General features: G+C 43.1%; 1 protein-coding gene across 8 annotated transcripts in view; it reads right to left on the bottom strand.

Annotated features, from left to right (window-relative positions):
- The window catches only part of LOC148510580 (gap junction gamma-1 protein-like), a 165187-nt gene that overhangs the window by 45342 nt on the left and 106910 nt on the right, over positions 1-12935 (bottom strand). Inside the window, exons 1-2 of one of the 8 annotated variants that reach the window (XM_088442574.1) lie at positions 1858-2342; positions 1056-1094 (exon numbers count right to left, since the gene is read on the bottom strand). The exons of 6 other annotated variants lie outside the window; for them this stretch is intronic. The gene's annotated coding sequence lies outside the window, so the exon portion shown is untranslated. Of the gene's footprint in view, positions 1-1055; positions 1095-1857; positions 2343-12935 lie in introns of those variants that run through there. One more of the 8 variants, XM_088442570.1, reaches the window with a different exon arrangement.

Raw genomic sequence — 12935 nt, 5'->3', positions numbered from 1 at the left:
ATAGTACCCGCCCCCCTCTCAGCACCCCTGCCTGCTTGTGTATTAATCCCCCAGACTACACAGTAAATTTTGCAAATCAAGACTGCCAATCTATCAGTCACTATCTGCCTGTTTTGTTAGAGAATCCCCTCCCACCAACCATGGTAACCTGTTGCAGAGGAATGAAGGAGAGCATGGCGGACTGTACTCTGCTGAAAGCAAGGCTTATGCTGGCCATACACTAGCACGATTTCGGGCCGATTGCCCGATTTTAGACGCGTTGTACGATGAATTGTGCCGAAATCGTGTAGTATTTAAGTAGAATACGATCCGATGCGCCCTCCCGCCGTTCTTAAAATGTATCGTATGATCAGATGTGCAGCCCATATTATCTATCGTAATCGTATGCAGATCATGCCGTGTATTTGTGCGTACGATGCATCATGCGTCCAACTGACATCATTTGAAGAAGTGTGTGATCTTTCAATGACATTCCCTCCTAACTGCAGATCAATCGTATGTACATCGTGTGTCAATCATGCGGTCGGGACTGCCAGGGAGCTGCCGGGGAGTTCAAGGGAAATCGCAAGATGAATCTCATCTCATGCTGGTCGTACTAGTGTATGGCCAGCATTACGCCGAAAAGGGCCAAGCAGAATTACAGGCCTGTGATACAAGATAATATTGGTGACCAGGCACACAGACCTTGAACTTAATCAAAATTTATTAAACATCAGGGAAAAAAGTTCAAACAGGTACTTATTCAACATGCCATAAGTACCTATTTAACTTTTTCACAAAATTGTGATTCTGTTCACTGTATGAGGGTCGGTCTCCCGTTGAACATAATACTAGAACATTTGTTATGACTGACACAAGGGATTTAAAAATACATACTGTATATTATTATTATTATTATTATCCTTTATTTATATGGCGCCACAAGTGTTCCGCAGCGCCTTACATAGTACATAGAACTAATAAGTGAACAAGAAACAAGTAACTTACAGTACATTACAGTGCAGGACAGGGACACAACTTATATACATTGCTGAAATAGTGATTAAAGCACTCACAATAAGCTGCCGGGAGTTGGCGGTCCCGTGTTAGGTGCCCTAATGGGGAGTAGAGAGTAGAAGAAAATGTAAAGAGAAGCACATGAGGGAAGAGGTCCCTGCTCATGAGAGCTTACATTCTAAGGGGATATATATATATATATATATATATATATGTATACATACATAAATAAATAAACCAACACACTACTTCCGGGACTCAATAAAACTCAGTCCATTTACCTTGCTAAGGTGCCTTCCCTAAGTGAACAAATCACTCCATATAATTATCCCAATATTATATAATATATATATATATATATATATACTGTGTATATATATATATATATATATATATATATATATATATATATATATTCTGCAAGTTCGGCTCAGAAATAATACAGTATATGACTGGAGTGCAAATGATTCAACTGCCAATATTTAGAAAATGAATTTGATACCGGATTCCCCACCATCATGCGCCAGTGATGTCACTCAGTAGCTGTGCATCAATGCGCTTTCTAAACCACCCAAACAGTTTCTACTCCGAAGACAAAAAAAATGCAACACAAAATTTTTCTATTCTACATGTTTAAAACACAATCATTTTTGACTCTGGGCTGAATCTAAGCAAAACATTCTTAGCCGTAAAACAGACTATTACAGAAAATGTCTATATAAGAACATGAAAACATCGACCTAAAGTCTACAAACTCCGCTAAGTTGTATATTCTAACCTCTCCCGGTTGACAAACTGTTAAGAACTTTTCTCTTCAAGTTGCTAGAAGCCTGCAGGGCCAGAGACGGAGAATATACTCACTTAACAAGAGACTTTTATGAGAAAATAGTCACCGTATGGCGTAAAAGTGATTTCCAGACGAAATCCCCAAATCAGAGGCCTGAATCTGCTTCATTCAGATGTTAAAAAAAATAGCAAAAAGTCTACAAAAACGATGGTGGGAAAGATACACAAAGTAACGATGAGGCGAGAGTCTTTGTGAGTATTTAAACATCCTGTCAGTGTGAGCTAGGTTTGCCCCCCTTCCATACATCCTGCGTGAGCAGCTTTACATTCTTCCTGTAATGTTACTGAAAAAAAAAAAATTCCTTTAGCGCTTGATTAAAATCCATCCTTCGATTGTTTCCTGATGTCTTTCTAGCATCCCATAAAGAGTGTGATTTACTCTGGTCGAGAGTTGGGAAAATCTTCCGCCATACACTCCGCGGTGACTCGGATCCTCACAGCAATGTCTGGTATCTGACGGAATCTTTTTTCCTGGTCTTCTATTCGCCTTCCTCCGGAGAGTAAACACGTCGGTAGAGTCCTGCAGCTAATATGAAACACACCACAGGAAAGGAACACGCTACACGTGTCAGCGAGAACTCTGTGGTCTAAAAGCTGAACTCCCAGAAAAAGAATTAAAGAAAAACATATGGTCAAGAATCTGCTAAAAAAAAAAAAAAAGTTTTTATTCCCTGATAGTTTCTCCTTCATATGATTATGTATTAGTCTACGGACAATTAAAGAGTTTAAAATACAGAAAAGTAACAAAAAAATCTCATTGCAATTTTTTTTATTTTTGCAGATAACACTGAAGATGCGAAACGCGTTGAAAAATTTGGGGCTCATTTAAACCAAATTCCCTCACCTCCACGCAATTTTATAAATTGTTTGAAGAGTAGAACATATTGTTTCCAATGCGGTATAGTAGACCACGCCAAGAGAAATGTACAGTAGATGGTTCATCTGCCAACAAATGCTGCAAACAGCACTCTGGTAGCATTTTTGTATTGAAAATAGAGCGCATTTATGGAACTGTAAGAACACACGAAAGAGCAAGTAAGGTCGAAGGATGTGTATAACTGAGCGTAATAATATAACGGAAGTAATGGGGCCGTATACATAGCAAAAATGTTTACAATCTCTTTCAATCCTCTGCAACAGGATGGAGATGCTTCTCTGTTTGAGCCAGTACAGGATCTCATTGTACAGTGCAAACACTGTGGCATCTGAGTTGCCTGGGTGATGCTACTATCTGTACTACAGTGCACGCTTAATATTAGCTCAGGGTAGAAGGTAGAGGCCTATTAAGAAAGGAGAGGGCCTTGTACAGTCTGTTTGGGGTCACCTCCTCACTCCCTGGCAACGTACTTAACTCAGCAGAAGACTCTGGGCACCAGTCTGTCCGTGGCCGTACATTTGTACAGAGATGCTATCGCTGATGCGAGACTCCAGAGAGGTAAGTATAGAATAAATGGGTGCGGCGAGGGCCCCCGTGGACCCAAGAGCCCATGTGCACCGCACACCCTGCACCCATTATAGATACGCACCTGGTAGAAGGCTTCCTCAAATTAGAAGTGCGCCTAAGTTTGCCGGGAATCAAAAAATCTAATTCATTTCATCAAAAGTCCAACTTTTTACCCCTTTAGAACCACCACAGTCTCCGAAAATGTGTTTTGCCTCGCTTAAACTAATCGTGAAGACAAGGAGCTATCTGGATTGTCTTATTATTATTACACCGGGCACTTTTGTGTGTTGCAAACTTTGTGAAATGGTCGGCCTGAGTAAAGAACGATATGCGTTCATCATCCCGGTGGTCTGGATGCCGACGCTCCTATTACCGGCACCGAATTCCCGACTGCGGTCAGAAGCCCGGTGCCAGCATCCAGTCTGCCAGGATACCGAAGGTAAGTATCAGGGTGTTAGGGGGGGGATTAGGGTTAGGCACTAGAGGGAGGGTTAGGGTTAGGCACTAAGGGGGGAAGGGTTAGGGTTAGGCATCGGGGAGGGGGAGGTTAGGGTTAGGCACTAGGGGGGTAGGAGTAGGCACCAAAGAGGGGTGGTTAGGGGTGAGGGGGAGGGTTAGCATACCGACCAACAAGTGTCGGTATGTTAACCCTTTCGGGATGCCGGCATCGGGATGCTAACAGCCAGGATCCTGAGTGCAAGCATCTCATACCGATTCCAAAAAGAACACCCCTTGCTCTCTCTCTCCAACCCTACGCCGAATTTCAGAAATACCCTTCCACAAACTGAAATCTTCTTGGTAGGTTGCACACTAGGGGGTCTATTTACTAAGCAGTGTTAGGAGACAGAGTGAAAAGTGATAAGGTGCCAGCCAATCAGCTCCCAACTGTCATTTTTCAAACACAGCCTGTGAGATGACAGTTGGGAGCTGATTGGCTGGCACCTTATCACTTTTCACTCTGTCTCCTAACACTGCTTAGTGAATAGACCCAAAGTTGCCGCAGTGTCCCTGCTCTGACATTTTCACCTTTGCTATTTCGTGCTTCATAAATGAGTCCCACTGCAGCCACTGGATACCTGCACATGGGCGGAGCCAGTGATGTCACAGCACAAAAAATTTAACTTATTGTCTTGCGTCAAATCAGATAAGGATAACGGACCTGGTCCACAGTTGCATTCTATGGCAATGTTTTAGCAGTTGATGGAGAATCGGCAATATCTGCGCATGTGTCACACGGCGCATGCATCAAAGTACATTACCGTAGATGCTCGCAGCGACAATTTATTTGCAGCAGTGAGCAGTTGGGAGAGGTAACGGCAAAGAAGGCAGACGTGTTGCGACCGTTTGGGTGGGCGTGTCACACCCTGTGACTACGATCCCGTATGCAAGGAATATGTCTCCGGCATCTCAGTTCCCACGGCCATTCTGCGGGACCATAGCCTCACCTCAGGACTGCGATAATCGACTGACCTGATCGGCGTACAAAGATACTGCATCTTTGAACGCCGATCCTGCAACATTTTACATAGGTATTAGGATTTGTAAAGCCGCTTGGGGCGTCTCAATACATTTCCTGGAGGCTGCGACATTTGCATATTTTTGCATCGCAGCTGTATACACATTCGCAGCAGCAGCGGCGGCGGCATTAGTGTACAACTCTGAATCAGGCCCTATGTCAACATGAGCAAGGTGGTTGAAATAGAGGGGTTGGGTATGAAATACTGGCAGTCAGGATGCCAGCTGTCAAAATATCGGCAGCGGCATCCCGATGCTCAGTGTCCCGACAGGGGGGATGTAACCAAGCTAATGCCCCCCCCTTCTGCCTCTAACCCTCCCCACCCCGTATCCTTGTCCTCCCCGTTACTGCCTAAACCTAACCCTCCCCCTTCTGTCTCTTACCCTCCTTTGTTGCATTCTAACCCACCCTGTTAGTGCCTAAACCTAACTCTCCCCTCCCTTGGTGCCTGAACCTAACCTTCCCCCTTAGTGCCTAACCCTAACCCAACAGTGGTGCCTAAACCTAACCCCCCACCCGCTCCGAGCCTAACCCCCCCATGGTGCCTAAACCTATCTTCCACCCACCGCGGCTAACACCTAACCCAGCCCCGCTATACTTACTTTTGGGATGCCAGCTGTCGGGATGCCAGCCTCAGTATCTCTACTAACATCAGGATTTGGGTGCCTATGTTTAGTCCCGGGTCGGAATTCCGACACGGGGATTTCAACAGCCGGCATCCCGTCCATCGGCGACGTAACTACATCCCTTAACGGAGTATAGAGGTAATATTTCAGTATTTAATACCTATATACCTAGGACAAACATAAAATCTTCCTATAAATTGATGGTTATATTGTTGTTATTTTAAATGGCAGAGGGGACGGTGTAAGAGGACAGAATGCCAGGGAGAGCACATGGTGCTAGGGCAGAGTAGATAGTACCAGGTTGTTAGGGGGGAAGAGGTCAGAGATAAGGGTGCATACATGGGGCACGGTCACACTGCTGATAAAGGATCCAAGAACAATATCTGAAACTCCCAGATTGGGACATATTTTATAACTCGTGTGAATGGCCTTAGGTAAACTTAGGGATTTAGTCCAGGTTGGCACAGATTTAAAGCAACATTAAACACGAGGACTGTTTACAAAGTAAAATGATGTAGAGTGGGCGACTTTGTAACAGCAAAACTGGTAATAGCTTACGCTGAACTTGAATAACCTCTGCCGTTTGCAGACTGTAAATGCTACTTTACTTATTATGGAACGACCGTTTGAATCTCTTGCAACGTCAAATAATAAAAATGGCAGACGTGTAAGAATAGGGAGTTTGGCTGATTGTGCTTTTAGTGGGTACTAGAAATCCAAAGGAAATGACTACTCTGGCTTCCCCTTAAATTGCTTTTGGGCCTGGTAGCATAGGGCCCAGAACAGGGTATAATTAGAGACAGAAACATTTCTGCAAAGTATTGCTTAGTGTTAAATTGCCATTTTTTTGAGGCCATTAGGCTGCAAATGGTCAGATTTACAACCATTCTGAATTTCAGTGGTCATAAAGAACTTTAGTGTTTGAGGGGTCTATTTATCAAGCAGTGAAAAGCATGGAGAAGTGGACCAGTGGAGAAGTTGCCCATAGCAACCAATCAGCTCCTACCTATTATTTTATAGACTGTACTTGATAAATGTTACTTGAAAGTTGATTGGTTGCTGTGGGCAACCTCTCCACTGGTCCACTTCTCCACACTTTATACTGCTTGATAAATAGACCCCTGAGTAACAGGAATTTGACACTCACACCAGCTACGTTTTGATAAGTGAAACGCGTGGGAGCGTGGGTTCCATGGAGCTGGAAGACTGTGCCATCTACAGTGTCCTAATTTATGTGGGAGCTACAGTACATCTCTGAATACAATGCCACATCACATCACTCCCATACCATATACCCAGAGGTGTAGCGAGGGCGGAGCTCGTGCTCCAGGTGTATTTTTTCTCTGACCACAGGGGAGCGTTTTCCATTCCCCGACAGTATATAGCAAAGACGTTCCCATTGGTGTCCGGAATTCACTGGCCACCAGCCTCCTCTGCTCCATCCTGCCACCCCCTATCTCCATCCTTCCTCCCATCTGCTCCATCTCCCCTACTCCTGGCTTCATCCCTCCTCCCTCCTACTCCATCCTACCTCCCTCTGGCTACGTCCCTCCTCCCTTCTGCTCCATCCTGCCTTCCTCCTGCTCCATCCCCCTCTGGTCCCGCCTCCCCCTGGCTCCATTACTTCTCCCTTCTGCTCTGCCCTGCCTTCCCCTAGCTCACTAGGGGTGGGCAAAATACAACCCGCGGGCTGGAAGCTATCCAGACTGGCCCGCTGCCTCCTCCCACTGCTCAATGACTAGCGACCCGACCAGCCACTTGTCATTAAGTTACTTCCGAACTATGGCTGCTACCGGGAACAGCTGCACACAGTCAGGTGTATGCTCCTAGCTACACACTCACTGGCAATTCTGTGGTGTAGGGTTCATAGATGCGGTAATCCTTTGGAACACAAAAAACACTTTTAAAGGCAAGGGTTCAAACCTTTAAACCATTTTCCTGATCTTTGGCAGCATCTCGATATATATTCAATTATTGTGGGAGCAGAGTAATGACAATCAATGTTTGTTTAGAGATTAAAAGATAGTAAAAAAAAAAATAGCATTTATATTATTATCTCTCATTTACCATTGTTGCCTAACTGATGTATAGAATCCAGCAAAGAGGAATACTTTGTATATAAAATACTGTACAATGTAGCAAAGCTAAGGTCTCGTGCAGAGGATGCCCACTGTTATCTGTTGCTGTAACCATGCACATAGAGTAATGTACACATGTATAGACCTGTCTCAGGCTTACCTCCCATCCCCCCAGCCGCCTGAATGATCACCATCTCAACAAGAGCATTCACTTCAATCTTAAAGACACGCAGGAAACAAACAGTCACTATATTAACTTTAATGGGTCACGTAGATCAACTTTTATATATAATAAAAGCTGTCATTGCTATTGTAATTTAATATCAATTTGGTTGGGCTTAATATCAATAAATAAATTCTGAATGTTGATAAGCTGTACCCATCCCGTAATATGAATTTGCTTTGAGCATTTTGGAAATGTCAGTAATCTAATGTGTCTTCATTAAAATAAAAAAAAAAATTGTTCTAAAAGGGCTTTTTTCGAAGATGATTTGCACAGATCACAACGATTATGAGTTGTATTCAATTTGAGCGGACACGCGATAATTTTCCGCCTCTCGGAGTTTTCGCCTACTTCACCTGTTTTGCAGGCGAAAAAGTATTGCGCGCGTGCCCGTCTATTCCCGTATCCAATTTGAAAGTACGCGAAAACGGGACCTGGCGAAACTTAAACAAGCGGAAAGTCATGTCAGATTTGGGGAAATCAGCCTGACACCCCCCAAAAGATGCTCTGACATGGGGGTTAGCTATGGTTACCCCCGATTTGGCTTGCTGAAGGTATGTGGCGTTTTTAAACGGACTCAATAGCTGTTAAATTGTGTTTTTGCATAAGTGGTGAAGAATAGGATTCAGGAGGTTTTTTAGCAGAAAATAACTTATCCCAGCAAATTTAGGGTACTTGAAAATGGGGGACAGCATATTTTAAAGTTGCTAAAATTAAGTATAAAAAAAAACATGAAAAATCCACCTGCTGCAAGCCCCTGCAATGAAAAAAACACCTGGAGCATACTTGGGGACTCCACTGGAGTCTAGTTCGCTAGTTTTTAACTTTTTCCCCCCAATTTTTTTTTTCGCCCCCAAAATGAAAGTGATTTGTTGGGGGTGTTCTTAAGTATTTTTTTTTTTTAAATTGTCGCAGTTTACCTTTAGGGGACTGTCTTAAGGCTGCACAGGGGTTCCCGCAATATTGTACACCAAAACCCCAATTCTACACTTTTTTACGCCTACTATTCATAGGCGAATCTTTTCCGCCTATTACATTGCATTGACATTCCGCCTAGGCGGAAAGTCTTTCAAATTGAATGTGGCAGTACTTTTCCGCCTGGCGAAATTACATCATCGGCGAAAAAGTTTCAGCTTTTCGTTCCAAACTGAATACGGGCCTAAGTTTAATATAAAGTTCATCTCTGCTGTTTGTTGCACATCTAAATCATTATATCAACATGGGCATAACCAGTGATGTCACAGGGCTTAACCAGTGACATAACAGGGAATTAGCACTAGCAATAATGTCACAACAGGGGTGTAGATGACTACTGTTTGGGTTCAAAGTGCAAGCTCATTTTGAACTATTTCACAGTCTTAGAAACTGTGACTCACTGAGTCCAGGATATCATTATTATTTTAAGTAAGAAATATTCAGTGGTGCTTTACTTTCCCAAAATGCTGCCATGGGCGGCAGCGGTATGCTGTAATTCACCTCCTCTCTTCACTTTTTGGGTGTAGTGTCCATTAAAGGAAGCAGATTGCAGTGTAAGGCAGGAAAACACTCATATCCAGTGCTGTAGAACTGTGCTCATGTAATGCTGCTGGGATCATTGTTGTGTATCATTGTTGCTATGAAACCGGCACTGTAGCACAGCCAGTCTCTACCTATAAGATACATACACACACATAAAGATTAAAAACACACACACACATATATGTATGTGTGTGTGTGTGTGTGTGTGTGTGTGTGTGTGTGTGTGTGTGTGTGTGTGTATATATATATATATATATATATATAATTATTATCGTTTATTTATATGGCGCCACAAGTGTTCCGCAGCGCCTTACAAAGTACATAAATAAATAGGTTGATTTACATTCACTTACAGTACAATACAATACAATACAGGACATTGATAATATACATTTCAAGATTCGCGACCATAACACCCAGATAAGCAACAATGCAAAGCAACCAAGTGTTAGGTGCCCTGGTAGAGAGTAAGAAGTAGATGAAGGTAGAGTAAGGAGAAGGGACCTGCTCATAGGAGCTTACATTCTAATGGGGAAGGACAGACAAACAGGGGTGACACAGATGGGGCGGGCATGGAGGAAGGAGTATTTAGCAGCAAGTTAAGATGAGAGCTGGAAGGCTTTGATGAAATAGTGGGTCTTGAGAGCCCGTTTGAAGGATTGAAGAGAGGTGGATAGTCTGATGGGAAGTGGGAGAGAGTTCCAAAGGTGGGGAGCAGCGCGGGCAAAATCTTGGAGGCAGGAGTGGGAGGAAGTAATCAATTGGCATGAGAGGCGGCGTGCATTTGTTGAACTATATATAGATATATATCTATATCTATATATAGTGATAAAGGCACTGAGAAAATTATTTATCTAACTTCTGCATGGTAATCCCCAGGTAATGAGCAACCTTGGTTGCAGGACCACCTGTGAACTGTGATGGGCTGATAGTAGTAGAGATGAGCAGTTCGGTTCCACCGGGTTCTTTTTGCCAAATTAGTTTGGATTTATCATATTACAGTAGCTATCCAAAACACATGAGAGCCGGATAGCCAATAAGATGCAGTTTTTCAGATCCGAACGTAACCAAGTAGAACCGAAACCCTCATCTCTAGATAATTGGTGTGTCAGTTTCTCTGTTCAGTCTCTCACTGCCTGTGGGATACAGACTGGAGGCATGCTGAGATACACCGGTTTTGTTTTTTGTTTAGATAAATGTTGTTTTATTTGTGAGCTGGACATCAGCTCCTTCCACCTGGAGAACCCGGAGAACTTTATGTCAGTTAGACTGGGACAGACTAACATTTATTTTTAGGTTTTGTTTATTTTATGCTGCCAAATAAAACTAGCTGCGGTTACTTGTACCAAGGCACTGGGCTGGAATGCTATTGATTGGCTGTTGCATGAGAAGTGCATTGCTCTGATGCATACTTGCTTACTCTCCCGAGAGAAAGGCTCCTGATTTTTCGGGTAAACCCCCCGCACCTTTGGAAGAGAAGGCACTTCTCCCGCATCCTGCCCACTTCATTGTGAAGTAGGCAGAATGGGGAGAATTTCCTCGGGGAACGGCAGTCCGCAGGTAGGGGGCGAAGCTTAAAGATGCTATTCTATAAGAATTACATCATTTGACCACACCCCTATTTAAATAAGCAGTAAACGTATTTTTACCGCAAGGGGGTGGGGCTTAATGACACAAACCATCTGGCCCTGTCCCCATAATCCCCCAACGGCTTCTCCTGGGGGAGGATTAAGAGAAAATAGGTAAGTATGCTCTAGTGCATTACTATTTTAAGATGACTCATTTATGTAAAGATGATCATAAAATCTGGTCACAAGAAGCAAGCTAATATAATCAACATCAATTCAGAGGCCACAACCACTTTTTTAGGTATGCAGGGGGTCTATTTGGTGCACTGGTGTCACCGTCCCCAGTGATGCCACTGCATCCATCTATCTATCTATCTACCGTGCTACTGTATGTATGTTAGTTGTTGCTATGTAAATACATGATGATGATAATAGTAATAATAATAATATTAATCTATATAATAAATGAGAAAGCGTGTCTGTCTGTCTGAACTTTGGGGGCCACATAGCAAGATATTAAAAGGGCCGCCCCCAGAGGTAAAAAAACAGATAAATTTATCACCACACAGAGGCCATTCATGTTATGCCACACAGTAATACCCCTTATACACATTATGCCATGCAGTAGTAGTGCCCTTATACAGTACATTATGCCATACAGTAAGGCCCCTTATACTACACAGCAATGCCCCTTACACATTATACCACACAGTAATGATGTTTATTAGATAGTAGTAGTAATAGATTATTCCACATAGTAGTAGTGCTCCATATAACCCATTACTCCACACAATAATAGTAATGCCTAGTAGCGCACGCAGGGGGAGGAACTAGATTACACGGTGTCTCATCCCATCTCCATCTGATACCTGGCCTGCAGCTGCTGCAAGGTAAGAGAGAGAGTGTGTGTGTTTGTGTCTTGTATTATTATCATCACCATTTATTTATATGGCGCCACAAGTGTTCCGCAGCACCTTACAAAGTACATAAACAAATAGTTGACCAGTGACTTACAGAGCAATACAATACAGGACCAGGACATGGATAATATATATTGCTACATTAGTGACCATAACACCCAGATAAGCAACAGAACATAAGCAGCCAAGTGTTAGGTGCCCTAGTGGGGAGTAAGAAGTAGATGAAACTAAAGTAGGGAGAAGCACAAGAGGGTAGAGGGCCCTGCTCATAAGAGCTTACATTCTAAAAGGGAGGGGAAGACAAACAGGTGTGACACAGATGGGGTGGTAGACAGGGAGGAGGGAGCATGTAGCAGGGAGTTAGGAAGAGAGCTGGAAGGCCGATGAAGTAGTATGTGTGACAGACGTGTGTGTGTGCGCATGTACAGTATGTATGTATATATATATATATATATATATATATATATATTTTTATACATATATATATATATAAATAAAATGTATACACACACACATTATATATATATATATATATATATATATATATATATATATATATATATATATATATATATATATATATATATATATAGAACAAAAAGATAGTGTCCGGCACTCTCCTTAAATCCAATAGCTGCCCATGTATAGAGAGATAATCGGGGGGCACTCAGCGGGACTTGCACAACATAGAAAAAAATGAACCAGACGGAGCCGGTGTCTCTTGCCGACGTTTCAGCAAACAAATGCTTTTATCAAGACTTGAAACGTCGGCAAGAGACACCGGCTCCGTCTGGTTCATTTTTTTCTATGTTGTGCAAGTCCCCCTGAGTGCCCCCCGATTATCTCTCTCTCTCTCATATATAAACTCCGCTGCCACCTGGGCCCCCCTCAGCGGCCCCGACTGGACCGTCCCTCCTTGTTGCAGTGACTGGGTGCAAGGGGAATGGCAAGCCACAGATGCAGCTCGGGCACTATAGCAGCCCCACCTCTTGCACCCACGGTAGTTACGCCACTGTTTGCATGCATGTTAGCAAGTAGTGTGGTAATTTTCAAGATCAATGGAATGGGGTTATAGGCGAGGACAAAGTAAACAAATAATGGCTGCAGGTGTACTTCAGGGTCCAGTCTTCAATGCCGGGTATCCCAGCTAGTAATAAATATCGTAAAAGCAACACTGGAGATTAGATTGTAACATGACAT

This window comes from Taudactylus pleione, unplaced genomic scaffold (assembly GCF_031769625.1).
Source record: "Taudactylus pleione unplaced genomic scaffold, aTauple2 ptg000314l, whole genome shotgun sequence".
In the NCBI taxonomy this organism is placed as follows: Eukaryota; Metazoa; Chordata; class Amphibia; order Anura; family Myobatrachidae; genus Taudactylus; species Taudactylus pleione.
Note: the sequence above shows the minus strand (reverse complement) of the source record. Positions and strands in the feature narration are given on the sequence as shown.